Source organism: Macrobrachium nipponense, chromosome 1, assembly GCF_015104395.2.
Source record: "Macrobrachium nipponense isolate FS-2020 chromosome 1, ASM1510439v2, whole genome shotgun sequence".
Taxonomy (NCBI): Eukaryota; Metazoa; Arthropoda; class Malacostraca; order Decapoda; family Palaemonidae; genus Macrobrachium; species Macrobrachium nipponense.
The window spans coordinates 115757567-115777004 of record NC_087200.1 but is presented as its reverse complement, the minus strand read 5'-3'; positions in this window follow the sequence as shown (position 1 = coordinate 115777004).

The window sequence follows — 19438 nt, the reverse complement described above, 5'->3', positions numbered from 1 at the left end:
TAGTCACTGCTTTGTTGTCAACTTCTCACATTGATGAGTCCATTCTTTTTTCATTTAAGAGGGAACTTACGAACAAAGCATCGCGAGAGGTGAAGAACGCAGGCTTTCTGTAACTCGAGATTGACAAGAAAAAATGAATAGAAAATAAAAAAAAAATCTTCAGATAATCACACGAAGTCGTGAGGTGTGATTTCAGTTTACCTCTATCCTTTAACGTTTATATTGCTGAAATAACGATTCTTTATCTTTTGTGATGTTTTGTCGAGGGGATAAGTGAACTACATGAAGCAGCCACAGTTTACTACTACTACTACTGCTACCAATAATAATAATAATAATAATAATAATAATAATAATAATAATAATAATAATAATAATAATAATAATAATAATAATAGGGGAATCGAAGGCTTTCTGTACAGATTTATCTTTAAATATTTGCAGATATACACTACTGCGGATTTGTTTCTCCATTTCAAGGCTACTACTGAGTATCTTTCAATAATAATAATAATAATAATAATAATAATAATAATAATAATAACAATAATATTAGTAGAATAAGTATTACCACTACGGATACTACTATACCTACCAATATTTTTGCTATGAACATCAGAATAACACCGTCACCACCCTATTACTGGCAGTTATTCTCCACAAAATTTGTATTATTGCATCTCCTAGTGCTGTTACTGCATATAACGACAAAGCTTTTCCATTCAAAGTGATATTCAAGAATGTTACTGGTGTAAAATCAAGAGACTCAGTATTCTATTCAATTAAGTGACTTACATTTGAAGGAATCTGTCTTTCGGTAAGTCTATAGTGTGCAACTGCTTCGTCTTAATTCATTGTTGTATTGCGACAATAATTTCTAAGTCAGAATCTTCTTTTAGTATATAGGCGGAGATGTTTTCAAACACATGATGATAACTTAACAACGGTATATTTGCAAAACTACATCTCTTAGGTAGAAGGCAAGAAGGTAGTTAGGAGAACCTGATTCTAGGAGGGAAAGTAGAGTTCTAAGTTACAAATGCATTTACAAGAGTATAGGAGAGCACAGCTTAGCTCAGCATACATAACATACAGACAGACGAACATGTGAGAGGATGTCACATAGACGTCTGGGCTATAGGTCAATAGGTTCTCAGGCGAAGCACTGTGATCTCTTTGACACAATCATGGATTTGATTATCACAGGCAAATGCAAACCAGGGCGTTGCTGATTCAATACATCCAGCCTAGCTTGCGTCCTGTTTATCAACTCTTATCACACTCCTTGTTATCTCAACAGTGACCTCTGAGGTCATTGGAGTATTTATACATATGGAATATGTATTTGAAATGAATCCTTACATTAATTGCTCGGTCAGCTACAAAACTAAACATTGAGTTTTAAAGTTTGACTTGCATATGATTCAAAGGAGTGTGATAGAGAAATTAATGTGAATATATAGAAATACTCATAAGTAACCCTGCTCTGTGAAAGGAGAGACGAATAAGAAATTCAAAGGCAGAATAAATCAACATAATTATTCCGTGATTTTTAAAGTGGTGAAAAAATAATGGGCCAAGAGAGAGAGGCCTGATCTACATCACTATCATCACGTTAGTGGTTAACTTGTAACGTTGAACCATTACCATGTAGCTATGTCAATAAGACGATAAAGACAACATATATATAACGGCGAAAAAATAACTAAACAATATTGATAACGATAACGAAATAGTGTACTGCCTGAGTGGAAAAAAAATGACCAACAGAATCTATGAAAAAAGTTAAACTGTCAGGAATAACTGGTTAGCGTGTTGGACCCAACGAACCACGCAGGTTATAGTATCCTTCATGACTGTTCCGATGATTTTTTTAGATGAAGCTCAAAGATGCAGGCAAAGAAAAAAAGGCTATGCCAGCCTCTTCGTAAGCCACCGGGCATCCTGGGCCCTTCTGTTGAGCTTACTTAGCACACAGATTCGAAAAAACCAGGGAAGGAGAAACTTAGCAGAAAAAGTTTTCGTAGAGCGACTTCAAGCAGAATCTCCAATCCAAGACAGCGGAAGCCCACGGTACTGAGGCTAAGGCGCTTCCAAAATGAGAAAACATTTGTTGAACCCTCTCATAGAAGAACTGTAGCATGACGAAAGAGTCTACTAAATATGAGAAATTGAAAGGTATATCTCTGTCTTGTCAGATGTTGGAAAAAGGAAGAGGATGTGTAAAGAACATGCATGGCTGTTCAGTGCGTGTGTCAGTAAAGAAAAGGGACCGTACGTACAAAGAAATCCAATATCAGACTGTTTGGTCTGGCCTGTCTGCGAAAATCCCTCATTTTTTAGTGGTAGTATCTCAACGAGTGGTTGGAGCACTTTAGCCAGTCTACTAATGATACTCATATTAAATTCAAAAAGGAATTTGAGCCTTGTTTCCTAACTCGGAGGCACTCTTGCTTTTCGATGCAGTTCAAATATTTAGGAATTATGATTTCTAGCACAGATCCTCTTGAGCTAGAATTCATTGTAAGCTATGAAACACCAATCAAGCGACTGGGCAGATTGAAGAAGAAGATCTGGGAATCAAACAATCTCCACGTAAAAGATTATACGAAAGTCTAGTTCTGCCTGTATTACTGAACAGGCATGAACCTTGTTACGAATATGAAAATATTTCTCGTCAATTTAAGACTAGAGTTTTAAGAGGAATAAGAAGAGGCAGATGGCAGGATAGAGTTGGCAGTGATACCTCACTGGAAGGAACTTCAATTCCATATATGTGCAAATGTTGAAAAGGGGATGGAAATGACTTGAACACTTCCTCCACGTAACCCTCGGGAGAATAGTTCGTGACAGCGTCAGCTGGGCTCCTGTGGGCACCAGTCGAGTTGAGGACTCAGGTCTAATTGGATAAGAACCATGTTGACGGGGATGAGTGGCGTTTTGTGGAAGATAAAACCCAAGAGAGTCGTGAGTGGCGGAATTTCATAGACGCCCATTGTGTCAAACGGGATGATGATGATGATCGCTGAGAATATACCACAACGGGACCAATCAAATCTATGTGGTTTCACGCTAAGTGAACCATCCTGAGAAGACGAATCCAAAAACGTTACCTTTTGTCAGCTTTCATTCTCCCTCCCATCTACTCAACCCACAGTCAAAATCAAGGAACCAGAAGAATAGAGATATCATTCTAAATTTTAATTGTTCTTCAATTGTTTCTGCTCGCGCTCTCTCATTTTTTTCAAGTTTATGCCATCTTTTGTAACTAATGTTCTGTGTGGTTGCTGCAAGAGTAACAGATAAAAGGAAGAATAGAGTTATTTATAAACCATTGTTTGCTATAAATATTTTCTGAAACCCAGACATTCAACGACAATTCAATTGAAGAGGAAAACTGTGTGTTTTTTTTTATCTTTTTTTTTTACCAAGATGAAAAAGACTCCCTAAAGAAGAGACAAAGGTATTCCATACACAGACAGAGCTCTTATTAGCAGACGAGCAAATTTCCATCCTAATCAATTGAAAAAGATCTCAGTCAAGTGTAAGAAGTCCTATTCATGAGAGAAAAATAATTTTTACAACGTTCACAAGGAAAGAGACTAAATTCCTTATCACAGAACGGTGACGGAGCTACTGAGGGTACAGAAAGTGCAATGCACCGAGGCTCATTTCTTGTGACCTGGGGGCCATAATTTTGCCATGATCAAACATTTATATATATATATATATATATATATATTATATATATATATATATATATATATATGTATATATATATATATATATATATATATATATATATATATATATATATATATCTGTATATTATATATATATTATATATATATATATATATATATATATATATGATATATATTATATATATATATTATATATATAAATGTTTGATCATGGCAAAATTATGGCCCCCAGGTCACGAGAAATGAGCCTCGGTGCATTGCACTTTTCTGTACCCTCAGTAGCTCCGTCACCGTTCTGTGATAAGGAATTTAGTCTCTTTCCTTGTGAACGTTGTGAAAATTATTTTTCTCTCATGAATAGGACTTCGTACACTTGATATATATATCTATATATATATATATATATATATATATATATATATATTATATATAATTATATTATTATTATATGTTGCTACTTTTGTAACACATATTTCCTCTCTAACAATGAAATGTTATATAAAAGAATGTTTGCAACATTTTCAGATTCCTTACTTAGCTTAGAGTAATAGGATGTCTAAAAATGTGTGTTCAGATTTCGCATAACATAATTTTAAAAGTTAATATCATGTAGAATGTAAAAAGAGAGAGATTAACTTTGTCCGTTCCAAGATAGAAATTGTTTACATAAATTGTCAACGGCTCGAGATAAGAGACCCCGAAGTCTCTGTATTGTTTCCACAACTTGTCATCACCTCAGATTAAGAGATCTCGAGATCTCCGTTGCGTTTTGAATACATATCATCGCGTCTGATAAGGAACCTCTGTTTCGATCGAGTATGTGTCTTTGTTGAGCATACAATGTACATGACTGGTTTCATACTTGTATGTCTTTGCCGATAGCCACGTGGAGATTGCACCATCTTTCACGTGGAGATTGCAACATCTTTCACGTGGAGATTGCAACATCTTTCGTGTGTCCAAAACATTTTGAGCCTATCAGTCTCCTGAAGTTGCCCATACAAGGAGAGAGCGAAAGCGTTCATTACAGACTTTGATTCCCTGTCATACAGATCTCTCTCTCTCTCTCTCTCTCTACCCCACGTCACTTTTGATTTCATATCAACGTAATGTAAAGATTTATACTTAGACATTGGTCACTCGTAACTTTTAGATTTTGGATTTCTTAGAGTTATTTAGTATTATTTAGTGTTTTTTGTGGAATCTGAACAAACATTGTACAAGTGTGCAACGGCGCCTTTTTCTTTTGTGAAATATGGTGAATTGGTGAAATTTTTTGAACAAGCTGCAGCAGAAAGAAACAATTGGTATCAAGGTAAAGTGTTACTATAAATTTATTAGTTGGAACTAATAGTTATAGTGGTTTCATGAAACATGTTTAATTTTTTACACATTGCAAATTTTTATGTTTATTTCATTTGAGGTGATTTTTTGTGCATTTATCCATGTTTCTTATTGAAGTGATTTTTTTTGTCATTAATCCATTTTTCTTATTGAAGTGATTTTTTTTGTCATTAATCCATTTTTCTTATTGAAGTGATTTTTTGTGCATTTATCCATTTTCTTTTTGAAGTTTGTGTTTTTATTTCATGTTCTGTGTGATTGATGCCTTTTGCAGCTTTGGTATTTTCCACATTTTGATTAACTTTATTGTTTTCATTAATTAATCCTTGCACATGTAATTGAATTTAACACTTGTGAATTAATTTACATTTACTTGGAATTCTTTTTAAATTTTATTGTTGTTTAGCACTTGAGAATTAATTTCCAAATTTTAATTATTGCCGAACACTTCTGAATTTTGATTGAATTAATTTTCTTGAGTTTTGTGATAAATTAATTTTGATTTAATTTTACTTAATTCAAGAATTAATCAAACTTTGCTTTGTTTTCAAGTAACAGTACATTTCCCTGATATTGTTTGTTTCACTTATAAATTTTGAGTTTGATAATAAATTTTTGTATTTGAAATTTTTATAAGTGATTTTTTTTCACCAGTATAAATAAATAATTATATGATTTGTTAGGTAGAAAGTGGTAATTGAGCTATTTTCCTTCAATTTACTTGAAGTGAGTTAGAACCAGGGAAGTACTTAGACTTTTGAAATCAGGGAAATACTTAAACTTTTAAAGTTGTTGATGGAGTAATGCCCTTTAATTAATTTAATTACATATAGAATTACCTCACACCTGTTTTGATGAACTTAGTCTGATTTTCTGCAATACTGGTAAGTTGTTTAAGGGATCACTACTGCCTTTAGAGTATTCAGTCGTTTAGTACCTGTGATGAAGGTTCGGGTGTCTGGCTGTTGTGAGGTAACAATTAATGATATATATATATATATATATATATATATATATATTATATATATATATATATATATATATATATATCTTAAACGAGTTTTTAGAACCAAATGATACTCGTTTAGACCAATTAAAGAAACTACTAACAAGCAACTGCCTACATCTATGTGGCTGAAACTGAAATAGAAGACTAGGCTAATAAACCCTCGTAGATACAAAAATATACTTTTTATTTCCCAAACTAGCTAACATTTACATAGAACAAATGAATACATTAAAGTGGAATCAAATGAATAAAGTCTAAGCCACCAAAAAACCATAAACTATCATTTTCCTCTCCTGAACCAGGTTTAAGTAAATATCCCCCATTAATCCCACTGTCTGATTAACTACGCCATTTTCAATAGTCAATTAAGTCTTAGAGAACCCATTCTCTTATATGGCGACATGAACCCATCTGAAATAAAGAGACATATTTATTACACCACTCCACATGTGAAAGTTGATCAAAAAGAGTGTGTACGCACCACACTTCTCTTTCTCTTTCCACTTCAAAGGTTAACTTTTCCAAAGTCTCATCTTACGTTACCTTATTCGATGGGCGTTCTCAAACCTCCTCCAGGTGTGTTCTGCACACTGACACAAGCAATCAAAGGGTGTCCTCTCTTCTTTTCATTACCTATCACCAAGCCCATACATCATACGCTACGAACACACACACAGACACGCCTTTCGGAGTGCCTAGCAATGATGGGTCCCAAGCATGTGATCTCTGAGGTATTGCTGACCTCAGATTGCATTGGTCATTATTCCTGGCTGTTTATCATTTCAGCATCCTTCAAGGAGTCTAGCGCTTGTCGCTAAGCTCCCTATCTCTAACTGGAAAGAGCTGAGATTAACAATTCACTACCATACTTTTTTTAAGATATATTATATATAATAATAATTATAATGTATATGTATATATATTATATATTATATATATATATATATTATTCTATATATAATTTCTTTAATTTTTTATCACATTGCTGTGCGATTCATATAAGTACATTTAGCTACAAATGGTCCTTTATATTAAATTTTGCTTTAATATTTAATTTGCTCTACCTTGGAATTAATATATTTTCATATACATTAACCGAAAGCGAATTTTTAGTTGATAATAATTTCGTCCTCTCGTGGATTTGAACCAGCTCACAGAGGAGAAATCAGGACTTCAGTGAAGTTACAGACTCAGCCAACAAGTGAGGCCGAGTCAGTAACAACACTGAAGTCCTGATTCCTCCTCTGTGCGCTGGACCGAATCTACGAGAGTACGAAATTATTATCAACTAAAAAATTCTCCTTCGGTTATCATATATGAAAATATATTAATTCTGAGGTAGAGCGAATTAGATATTGAAGGACATTTGCCGCTTAATGCATACACACACACACACACTCATATGTATATATATATATATATATACATATATATCATATATATATATATATATACTATATATATATAGTATATATATATATATATATATATATATATATATACATATATATATATATATATATATATATATATATATATATATATGCTATTAATGAGCATTAGCTACATTATAGTGAACACACACACACACACACACACACACACACACACACATATATATATATATATATATATATATATATATAGTATATATATATATATATCATATATATATAATATATATATTGTGTGTGTGTTTGTGTGATTCACTATAATGTAGCTAATGCTCATTTAATAGCATATATATATATATATATATATATATATATATATATATATATATATATATATATATAGGTATATATATATATATATATATATATATATATATATATATATATATATATATATATGCTATTTAATGAGCATTAGCTACATTATAGTGAATCACACAAAACACACACACAATATATATATATATATATATATATATATATATATATAATATATATATATTTTATATGTTGCTACTTTTATAATGCATATATCTTCTCTTGACTGTATAATATGTTAGAAAAGAGTTTTGCAACATTTACAGATTCCTTAGTTAGCTTAGAGTTATAGGATGTCTTAAAACGTGTGTTCAGATTTCGCATAACATAGTAAAAGTTAATATAACGTAGAATGTAAAGAGAGAGAGAGATTAACTTTGTCCGTTCCAAGATAGAAATTGTTTCCAATACCTGTCATTGCCTCGAGATTAAGGGAGCTTGTGGTCTCCGTGTTGTTTTCATAACATTTCAATCATACTTCCTTGCTCGAGTCTGTTTCAGACGCATACTTCTTTGTCAATAACCACATGCAGATTTCACGATTTTTCTGTAAAGTTACGTCATATTTAGAAGCTTCTAGAAAGATTGCATCATCTTTCGAAGCATGCCCAAACGTTTTGGTGTGATATCCACTGTCCAGTTTCCGTACGAAGGAAAGATTCATTCAGACTTGGAACCTCATTGCGTTTAGATCTCTCCTCTTTCTCTCTTTCTCTCTCCCTCGCCATACCTGATATTACAGTAACATAAGATTTAAGGGGGCCGGCCAGAACCTTATATATGGGGGTGGGGGTAGGGTGATAAATGCAAGGAGCTTCATATGGCAATTGAGAATATGTATTGAAATATTTCGTCAAAATTCCTCTTACTTTTGTAGTTACAGGGTAATTAGTAAACGTAACTCAATAAGCCAAAAACATTGATCCATACAAGAAAATGCAATATTTCTTCTGTTATCGTAAATTTTAATAATCATTGTCAAAGATATTGTGACCAATGGCATCTGTAGAGATTCCATGAGTCGCAGTAGGGAACACCAGTCAAGTAACCACGATTCAGTGCGAGCACAAACCCTAAGTAGTCTACATGTTCGAGTTTCACCTCTGACATTCGCTTGCTTTTACGTATGTTTATCTTTGTTTCAACAAGAATTTAATCATGCCAATGAGGAAAAGACAAGCAAAACATCTTGCTAACATACAGATGAAGAAAATTTGCTCTAATATGATTACAGAATATCATAATATACACGATATTAGCGTAGTTAGTGACGAGAGAGAGGAGAGGTTTCGTAGTAAGTAACGCCCCTGTCTTGCCTGACGCACACGTCACACTGTGCCCCAGGCTACGATCTTTGAGCAAAAGAGATCTTCATTTATGATAAATAACATGGTTTTGGTTTATTAATACCCAAAAAGGAATATGAAATTCATAGTAATCATGATTTATTAACATTGTCTTTGTAAAAAGAGAGTACACCTTCGAGTTTCACCTCCGACATTTCTTGCATTTACGTTTGTTTTTCTTTGTTTCGGCAACGAATTTCATCATGCAAATAGGAAAATACAAGGAAAGCATCTCGCTAACATACAGAAGAAGAAAATTCGCTGTAAAATAAGCTGAGTTAGTTAAGGACAGAGAGCGAGAGTTGCTTTAGGAAGGAGTGCCCCGTCTTGCCTGACACAGTGCCCCAGGCTACGATATATGAGCAAAGGGATCATCATTTATGATTAAATTATGTCAAATAACATAGTTTTTGTTTATTAATACACAAAAAAGAAATATACATTCATAATAATCATTATTTATTAACATTGTCTTTATAAAAATACGAAGTAAAACTTTGAACCCCATATCTCAAAACTATACTTATTGGCCTTCAAAATCTAATCTTCTCACTTAGTTTTAAAGCTATAACATTGGAATTTGGTATATAACTCGGAAAGACATTATAGAACAACCAAATCAAGCCCTTTTTCCCAATTTTTGTTTCGTCTTTTTTTTTATATTTTTTTTCCTGATTTATAGGGTTTATTTTTTTACCATAATGAAAAATTCATATCTAGCGAAAAAATGACTTTTAGAAAAAAAACCCTCATTTGATTGGAGGTCTACATCAGGTCTATATATGGTAGTAATCCCAGGTCTTAATATTAAATATCAAGGGAGGAGATAGAATTTGAAAAATGTTTATTTTCGGGATAAATTGCCCTGGCGTCACAAAACCGAAGGTCAGAGACGAAAATCATATGCAGTTTGGAGATGTCCCAAGTCACCTTATTAAGTGGTAGGAATATTAAAGTCCTGTCCTTAAAAATGGCATTAGCCGCCCCCGGCCCCCTTAATTTACTTACTGAATGGTCACTCATAACTTTTAGATTTCGGAATTCTTGGAGTTATTTAGTAGTATTATTTAGTGCTTTTTGTGGAATCTGAACAAACATTGTACTAGTGTGTAACGGCGCCTTATCTTTTGTGAAATATTGTGAATTGGTGAATTTTTTGAACTAGCTGCAGCAGAAAGAAAATTGATACCAAGGTAATGTGTGTTATATTTTTATAGTTGCAACTAATAGTTACAGTGTTTCATGAAAACCGGGTTAAATTTTTACACATTGCAAATTTTTTTGTGTTTTGCGTTTGTTTCATTTGAAGTGATTTTTTTTTGTGTATTTGTTATTTTTCTTGTTAGGTGATTCTTGTGCATTTATCTATTTTCTTCTTGAAGTGTGTGTTTTTATTTTCATATTCTGTCTGATTAGTGTTTTTTTTTTTGCAATTTTGGTGTTTTCCACATTTTTCTGTGTTTTCATTCGCATTCACAATTTGATTAACTTAGTTGTTCTCATTAATTAATCGGTTGAACATTTAATTGAATTTAACACTTGTGAATTAATTTGCATTTACTTAGAATTCTTTTCAAGTTTCATTGTTGTTTAGCATTTGTGAATTCATTTCCAAATTTTAATTATTACCTAACACTTCTGAATTTTGATTGAATTAATTTTCTTGAATTTTGTAATAATTAGTTTTGATTTAATTTCGCTTAACTAATTCAAAAATTAAATTAATAGGACTTTGCTTTGTTTTCAAGTAACAGTAAATTTTCCCTGATATGTGAATTTCACTTTATAATTTTGAGTTTGATAATAAATTTTTGTATTTAAATTTATAAGTGTTTTCTTTTTCACCAGTATAAGTAAATAATCGTATGATTTGTTATAGGCAGAAAACATAGAGTGGTAACTGAGCTGTTTTCCTTCAATTTACTTGAAGTGAGTTAGAACCAGGGAAGTACTTAGACTTCTGAAATCAGGGAAATACTTATATTTTACTTTTAAAGTTGTTGATGGAGTGATGCCCTTTAATTAATTTAATTACACATAAGATTACTTCACACCGGTTTTAATGAACTTAGTCTGATTTTCTGCAATACTGGTAACTTGTTTAAGGGATCACTGTTGCCTTTAGAGTATTCAGTCGTTTAGTACCTGTGATGAAGGTTCAGGTGTCTGGCTGTTGTGAGGTATCATTAATGACTGGTAAGTGTAGTAACCAGATACTTGGCACTTTATCACAAATATATATATATATATATATATATATATATATATATATATATATATATATATACATATATATATATATTATTCAACAGGTGTTTCGAAATTAGAGCCCTCTCCACAGAACAAATGGAAAGTTATGAAGTTTTCTACTATAGGCTATCTCCAAGTACATTATCTTGTTTCTCTATGATGCTATTTTTCCTCTTACATATCTCGTAATTTCAGACTGAGTGACAGAATTAGTTACACCCATGGCAAACGACTCGGAGGAAATCAGATGGATTGACCGAATCAGGGCTATAACCTTCAGAGAGGGCAGGGATGCTGGCATATCCTTCATTTCACGTTCCTGGATAGCCAAATACATTAAAAGAGATGAATCCTATGTTAAAAGAAACAGGAACAAAAATCCATATGAATGTCATCGTGAAAAGAGTGAGAATCTTGGAAGGTGTGAAGTCATTCTTAGGAGTCAAAAGACATCATAGCTGAGGCAGTTGGTAGACCAAGAAAATCTTTATGTAAATTGGTGCTTGAATTAGAAACAAAAAGGGGAAAGAAGATAGGTTACAGTGCTGTATATTGTGAGTTGAAAAAATCTGGTATCAAGCATTTTGTTACGAAGCCAACATCATCAGCAACAGAGAGAAAACCGTGCATGGTTTTGTGGTTCATTTCTTAAAGATTGGGATAAAGCTGACTTTCTCCATGTTGCCATTTTTGCCACATCAGATGAACTCTTCATTTACACGTCAGGAAGCCAAATCATAAAATGACATCATTTGGGCTGCAAATTTGGATGGTATCAGTGATGACATGCGCTATCGCCAGGTGTGAAATTTCCTGAATGTTTGTTTTTTGGGTTTTTTTCTGGTTTCACAGCCAAAACGGTTAATGTGGATCATCAAAGAAAAAGGATAGTCATGGAATGGCGAATACTTCAGAGAAACTGTGCTTACTGGTGGAGTATTTCCTTCCTTAGAGATCATGAAAATGTGTTATCTGTTGAAGAAGTCACATTTTACATGATAAGGCACCATGTTTCATGGCTCTTCAGACACAGGAGCTGCTTCAAAACAATGGTATCGATTTCTTCGTCAAGTGAATTTCCAGGTAGCTCCCCTGACCTTAATGTGTGTGAAGACATTGGTAGTATCTTAAAAGATCATGTTGAAGCACGCACATTGAACTATGATGGTATACAAAGCTTCGACGACCTGCGAATAGATGGTGACCAAAGTGCTCAGGGAAATGGAGTTTTGAGTCTCAGCTTTTTTGCGATTTGCTGAAATCATACCCCTCAAGAATGCAGGCTGTGGTACAGGCAGATGGAGGCCACACAAAATATTAAATATTCAGAGAGAAGCTTGAATAAATACCCGTTCTGAATTACTTTTGTTTATATCCAATATCAATTTTAGTTTATGCTCTAGAAGGGGGAGGGGGGCCGTTTGACTCTAATTTCGAAGCACCCTGTATATGTGATAATTATTCATGATATGGCTACGTGCATCAAACATTCGAATTGGCTAACATGGTAGAGGGGGTTTCATATCGATTCTAATTACGAAAATACTGAGTTCGACGGTGATTTGCAAGGTCAGAATAAATCGATATAAACTTATAGCCTCACTGCTAGCCGAATTGGTATGTCACTGTCGGTCCTGATTTCGTGCCTGTTTCGCAGGACGATGGTTCGATCTCATGAGGGGACGAAATTATTATCAACTAAAAATTCCCCTTCGGTACATATATGAAAATATATCAATTCCGAGGTAGAGCGAATTAGATATTAAAGGACATTTGTAGCTCGATATGATATATATATATATATATATATATATATATATATATATATATATATATAAAAATCACTTAGGACAAACGACCGTGTTATAAAAAAATATTTATTTGCAATACAGAAACTAATCTGTAGATTCATTTTGATTTATAATATGTAGTTGGTTGTCAGTTGATGCTAGTTCTCACTTGGAGTAGTTAACTGCTTCTGGTCAGCAAACCTAAAAGCATTGGCAGATATACTCCTGTCCCAAGCTTCCCACTCCACCTTGAGCCAGCCCTAAAAGATAGATAAGTCTTTAACCACCCAATTCAAATTGGAAACTAGAATTTGTATAGAATTGTTTTAATGAAAATATAAATATAATTTTTTGACTACACTAAAATTTTGTTCAATATATAAGGCAAATCAACAAATTAAATTCACCTCCAAAAAACTAATCTCAATTTAATATTAATTTCTAAAATTGCAAATCAAAAGCCAACAATTTCAATCATATTTTGACCTAATTAACAAATTAAATATATGTGATGAAGGCATCACTTAGAATATATGTTTTAAAAGGCCGAATTTCAATAAATAAGCAATTTATGGTCGACAATTGATAATTTTTAATTAGAGTAGCCTATAAACAAACCTAGTTTCACGAGCGATTTTCAATTACTGTGTTCAAGGCTTTATTTATTTTTGGAATTGAGGATGATGAAACAGTCCACCAAGAAATGCCACTACTATTGTGCCAATCAATACAATGACCCACATTATAGTGACTTCATAGGATGAAATAGAGAATGGATATGATAATTCCATAGCCATCACTGAGGTCGCCTCCATATTCATCAGACGAGGTGTAGAGATAATTTAATTCTTCATGGTATTACACTCAGTATTCATAGCACTGAACACAATGAGTCCCATCGTTGTGTTGTCCTGAAAAAATGTCCAGCACTACGACGAAGAATATAAATCCATAAAATATCCAAAGGGAAGGTGAGGCGAGGGAGAGTCTTCATCCTTGACGGTTGGTGTTGGGACTGCTTTTTTTTTCCGACGTGACTTCGAGGTTCTTCGTAGAGTTGTTTGGCTCGAATATCAGAAAATTAGGTAGTTAAGTTATTTAGTCTTTTAACTCCTCTTTACTTTGGTTTGCACAACGAAGGTTGAGGTCAGTTAATTAGCACAATTTTATTCACGGTGATATTAGGAAAAATAAAGCCTCAAACATTAATTGAACAAACCGGAATTAAATTAAAACAACAAATTAAAGGAAACAAATTCAAAGAAATTATAAAGTAAACTACGGAGATAATTACAATTCCAAGGAATGTTTCTCCATGTAAGGTAATTAGCGGTCATAAAGAAATTTTCTCAATCACCTCCAAAATAGCAATAAACTTTTTACAAAATGTTATAGGAATATATATTTAGATATATTTTATACACTCCGAGGGGAGGGATTGAATTTTCATCTGAAAAATCAATGGAAAATAATTTAAAACAAAAACTTAACTAGTAATATATACAGATTAAAGGTCTTCCCGTGAAAGAATTTCCTTAGTTTTAGCCATGCTGTCAATGATCACTTGACATTAAAGGAATCAGGCTTGTCACATGACGCTTGACAAATCTTCGACTTTTGTTACCTAGCATTACTTTACGCCCCAGTAACTTCATCGTAAATATTCTTAGTGAGCTCTTTAACAATTCCTATGGGGTAATCAATGGCTTTGGTCATATTTTCCTTAACTAGAACTAGATCTCCTACCTTTAACTGCTTATGTGGTACAGGTTTATACCTATCCTTTTACTTGTTGCTTGATATACAAGATGGTTTAAAAATTCATTATTATAGATGTCTATCAGCTTAGATTGTAACTTTAACAAGTTTTCATAGGAGTTCCTTATCAAATCCACTGGACAACTGACCAATCCGGATCTAAAGTAGTACTTGCAACTGTGGAATGATATTCAATTTTACAAGATCGCGGCCATATAAACAACTTCTCCGGAGTTATGACTTCAGGCAATTCCTCCAGATATTCTCTCAATGAGTCTTTAAAGGCTATAGGCCTGCGATTAATAAGGTGAACTGTTTTAGATACAATAAACTCAAAACTCCTTGTATGGTAAAATGTTTTTACCAATAGCTCCTTGATCAGTCTTTTAGACAGCTTAACACAGATTTCAATTCAACTAATCCCCCAAGTTCACTGTTACCCTTATAATAGTGGTCAAATTTGATCTCATTCATATTATGCCTTCTCAGAAAATCTTTAGTTTCAAAATCAGAAAGAAAAGTCTCTATAATATTGGATCCAGCAGTCATTTTGAGTGTTTCCCAAATCAGAGACAATATACTCAGTCATTCCTAAATTGATAAATGTGGAGCTGCAAGGCTCTTAGCAAATCCTCAACCGAGAGACTATCACACAGCTTTAGATTTACCGCTCTTGACCACATGCAACTAATTACAAGGATCCATACCTTTTCTTGGAATTGTTCACTTTAACATAAAAGGGTCCCATATGATCAATGTAAATATTACGGAATGGGACATTTGATGGATCAATTCTAACCTCACGATAAGAACTTTGATTTAATTTAATAGGTCTCCCTGACTTTGCATCAATACAGGCCCTTATATACTTCTTTACTAAAGAAAATATATGGGGAATCCAAACAGTTTTCCTAATTTCTTGTATAACAGAATAACACCCTGCATGATGTAAGCTAAGATGTGTGTGCCTAATTAACAAAGGAACTAATGGGCTACACTTTGACATCAGCAGTGAAAACCATACTCCCTGTATTCCTAATTTTCTTGATTCTGTCACACTTACTTTTTACTCTCAGCAACCCTTTGTTATCTTGGTATACATTTAGCTGAGAAACCAAAGGTGGAATGTCACTTAATTTCTTTGAAGCAGAATTAAAGTACTCAAAAATCTCAGGAAACAGACTTCTCTGGTCCAACAGAATTACTCTATGATATGCCTCCCTGTAATAGTTAAAATCAGCAGAGTGAAGAAACAAATGAGAATACTTGTCTGGATGTTTGCGAACTAAGGAGGTTTTCAGACAATTTACAAATTTTAACACTAAAGCATTAATATTAACCAGCTTACCAAAACTAGATACCTTTTCAGGAGGAATTAATTGATAATGATCTGGCCTTGAATTTCAACATAACCTGCAAATTTTCTACCCTTTCAGAATAATCTGGGTCTGGAACCAGTACTGTAAGAATATCTCTACTAATAGTGTTATCTGATGCTTCAGTCAAAAAATTCTGGTCCCGTGATAAAATTAGTCTTAGTTAACTGATTATGAGAAATAGGTCTGGTTACACAGTCTGCTGGGTTCTGCACACCTGAAACAAAAGAAAACTCCACCTGATGTGCCTCACACAAGTTAGCAATGTTGTTCTAGTCTATTAAGAACAAACACTGGAGCGTTTTTGCATTTTATCAAGCTTATGTACATACGAGTTGACCCAGCTAACCGTAACCAGACTGTCAGAGTACATTCGCAGTTTATTAATCTTTATAGCTTCAATGCACCGATCTCCAGCAATATCTTGATATATATCAATTAAGCACTCTGTACCCAAAGACAATGCTTGTAGCTCAAGAGACGGAATGGATTTTGACTCCAATTGTTTGTTGACAATCTTCGATTTTTGACATTACGAAAGAAACAACATTTGTATTCAAGTTAAGAAGGTAAATGACGCAACCAAACATGACCTTACTACTGTCGGCAAATCCTACAAGATCATATAATCCTCCCTATTCCAACAGTTTCTGTCCAACTTAACTGGTGGAGCAGAGTTTGCCTGCCTGGCAATACAACGCCACTCCCTTACTTGAGAGTCTGTCAAGGTATCATCCCATCCCAAATTTCTTTGAACTTGCAAATCGTGCAAAAATAGCTTTGCTCTGTTCAGAATGGGGAGCATTAAATTGTGCACATCAAAATGGCTAGCAATAGACTCAAAATAAGTCTCTTAGTGTTTGCTGAAATATCTAAAATGATTGCCTTGGTAGAAATCTTATCAGTGGAACGATGCCACTGAAGACCTAGCAGTTAATAGGGTCTCAGAGGTCACTTTATCAAAATCATCATCAATATTCTCTTGTAGAGATGAACAATTTGTTGCAAACTGTTGCAAGTTAAATCTATAAGTTTTGAATATATCAGGAAGCACAGAATATGCCCACTTAAGATCAGCTTCTTCATCTGTAGTGTATGCCCCATTGTCCATATATATTAGTTGATATACAAGAGACTTCATCCTGTTTATTTTGGAGTCCAGCGCTTCATCCAATATCAAAATTTTAAAGAGGGCCAAACATGAGAATTGTGGGACTACATCTTAATCCGAAACTCAACCTAGAACATTTATACCCTACTAATGAATAATCTGCTTTCTCAATATTTCTATACCAAGAAACAGTAGTCTATTTTTGATCATTTTCTGTCAAAGCAATTTGATTGAATGCTTTTTCAAGATCAAAGCATAATAAAAACTTACCAAATCTTAACTGTAGGAGAGCGGAGGCTAACTTTTGGTTTAATGAAGGCCCAGGAAATATTGCCATGTTGTGACTAACTGCAGTTGGGGATTTAGAAACTTTTTTTCATACAAATTAGGAAAGAAAAACTACACGGATTTAGTGGTGTCCCTCTCTGGTTTAAAGACCCCCATGAAAGGCATGAAACTATGCTCAGGATGAGTATCCATAAAAATCCTTCAAGATTATCAATTCTTTCTATGATGCCTAATGTCTCCTGAGTCTTAAAGGTGTCATTTACTAAGGCTAACTTATCAGGTAATTTTTCTAATTTAGATGTAAGGGTTTTCAACACTGATTTGGCTAATTTGTAGTTGCGGCCTAGTAGATGACTAACTTTTGGGTTCCATAACAGTGGCATACACAATCTTCCATCAACAGTCCTATGGGTTTCTCTAAAGCATACTCTATAAGCCTGTCATTTTCAGTTCTACATTATCCTTCATGATATTGACCTCTGTCTTCCCCCAACATAATATTTACCAGAGAGTTCTAAGCATTCATTTGTAGCCCTATTCAACTCAGAATTCTATTATCTGACCATCATCATCAAACAACTCATATGTATTAGAAGTCTCCAAGTCATTTACAGCTGAAGATTCTACTGAAACGTTTTCTTTAGTCCTGTTGGAAGTACATTTACAGCTTTTAACATATGTTGCATATTTGACTTCATGGAAGAACAAGGCTTCAAGAATCTTAAATTGCTCTTTAATTTATTTATGTCTCCCTTTAGTAATATACCCAAGCATGTATCAGAATAAATGGAGTCATTTGATTTCCCAAAATACTATATCCTTTTCAGGGATACAATGCAAGGACTGTGACCCTAATATAAATTTAATATTGTCTATTCCTATCTGTAGAATTTAACAATCCCCGATCTGCTAGCTTGTATCCCCTCTGAAACAAACCCACTGACTACTTCATTTAGCCCAGGTAACTGCAATGAAAACATCAATTGAGGGAAGACAAAATGCACATACAATGTAAACTATTGCTACCAATTGGCAAATCAATTTCAACTTGTTTAGTCTTATAACTCTTAGAGGAATTAATACCATTAATGGTTAAAGAAAATAAACTGCATTATTTAAAACTTTCAAATTTAAATCTTGAGCCAAATTTTCTTCAATGTAATTTGCTTGACATCCAGTGTCTTTAAGGACCCTGAGATTGGTACCTTTAATTGAAATATTAAAAGTTGGCAAAATTGTATATCCCTCAACCTCACAATTTAAAACTTCAGTTATAGCAGCAACACTACTGCTTGAACTACCAGCTACACCTCCATTACCACTCTCAGAGTTTCTAACTCTATCTGTACTGTTACTGGCTTTACTTTCTTTTTTCTTTTCGGAATTTGGATTCTTTTCTTTAATACTGGTAGCACCTTTTTCATCGGGACACAAAAATGACATATGCCAGCCTTTGCAGCTTTTACATCTGGAATTAAATCTGAATCTGCATTCTGATAATATGTGACTTGGATAGCCACACTTTGAGCAAGCACCCAATTCCTCCAATTTTTTTCTTTTATCTTTGCTGGATACAAAGTTAGGACATTTACTCAAAAAATGGCTGGGGTCTTTGCCTAATTTACTGCAAATGCTGCATTTACCTACTTTAGAGTCAAAAGAAACCTTGGCAGCCAAGCTAGTAGTGTCA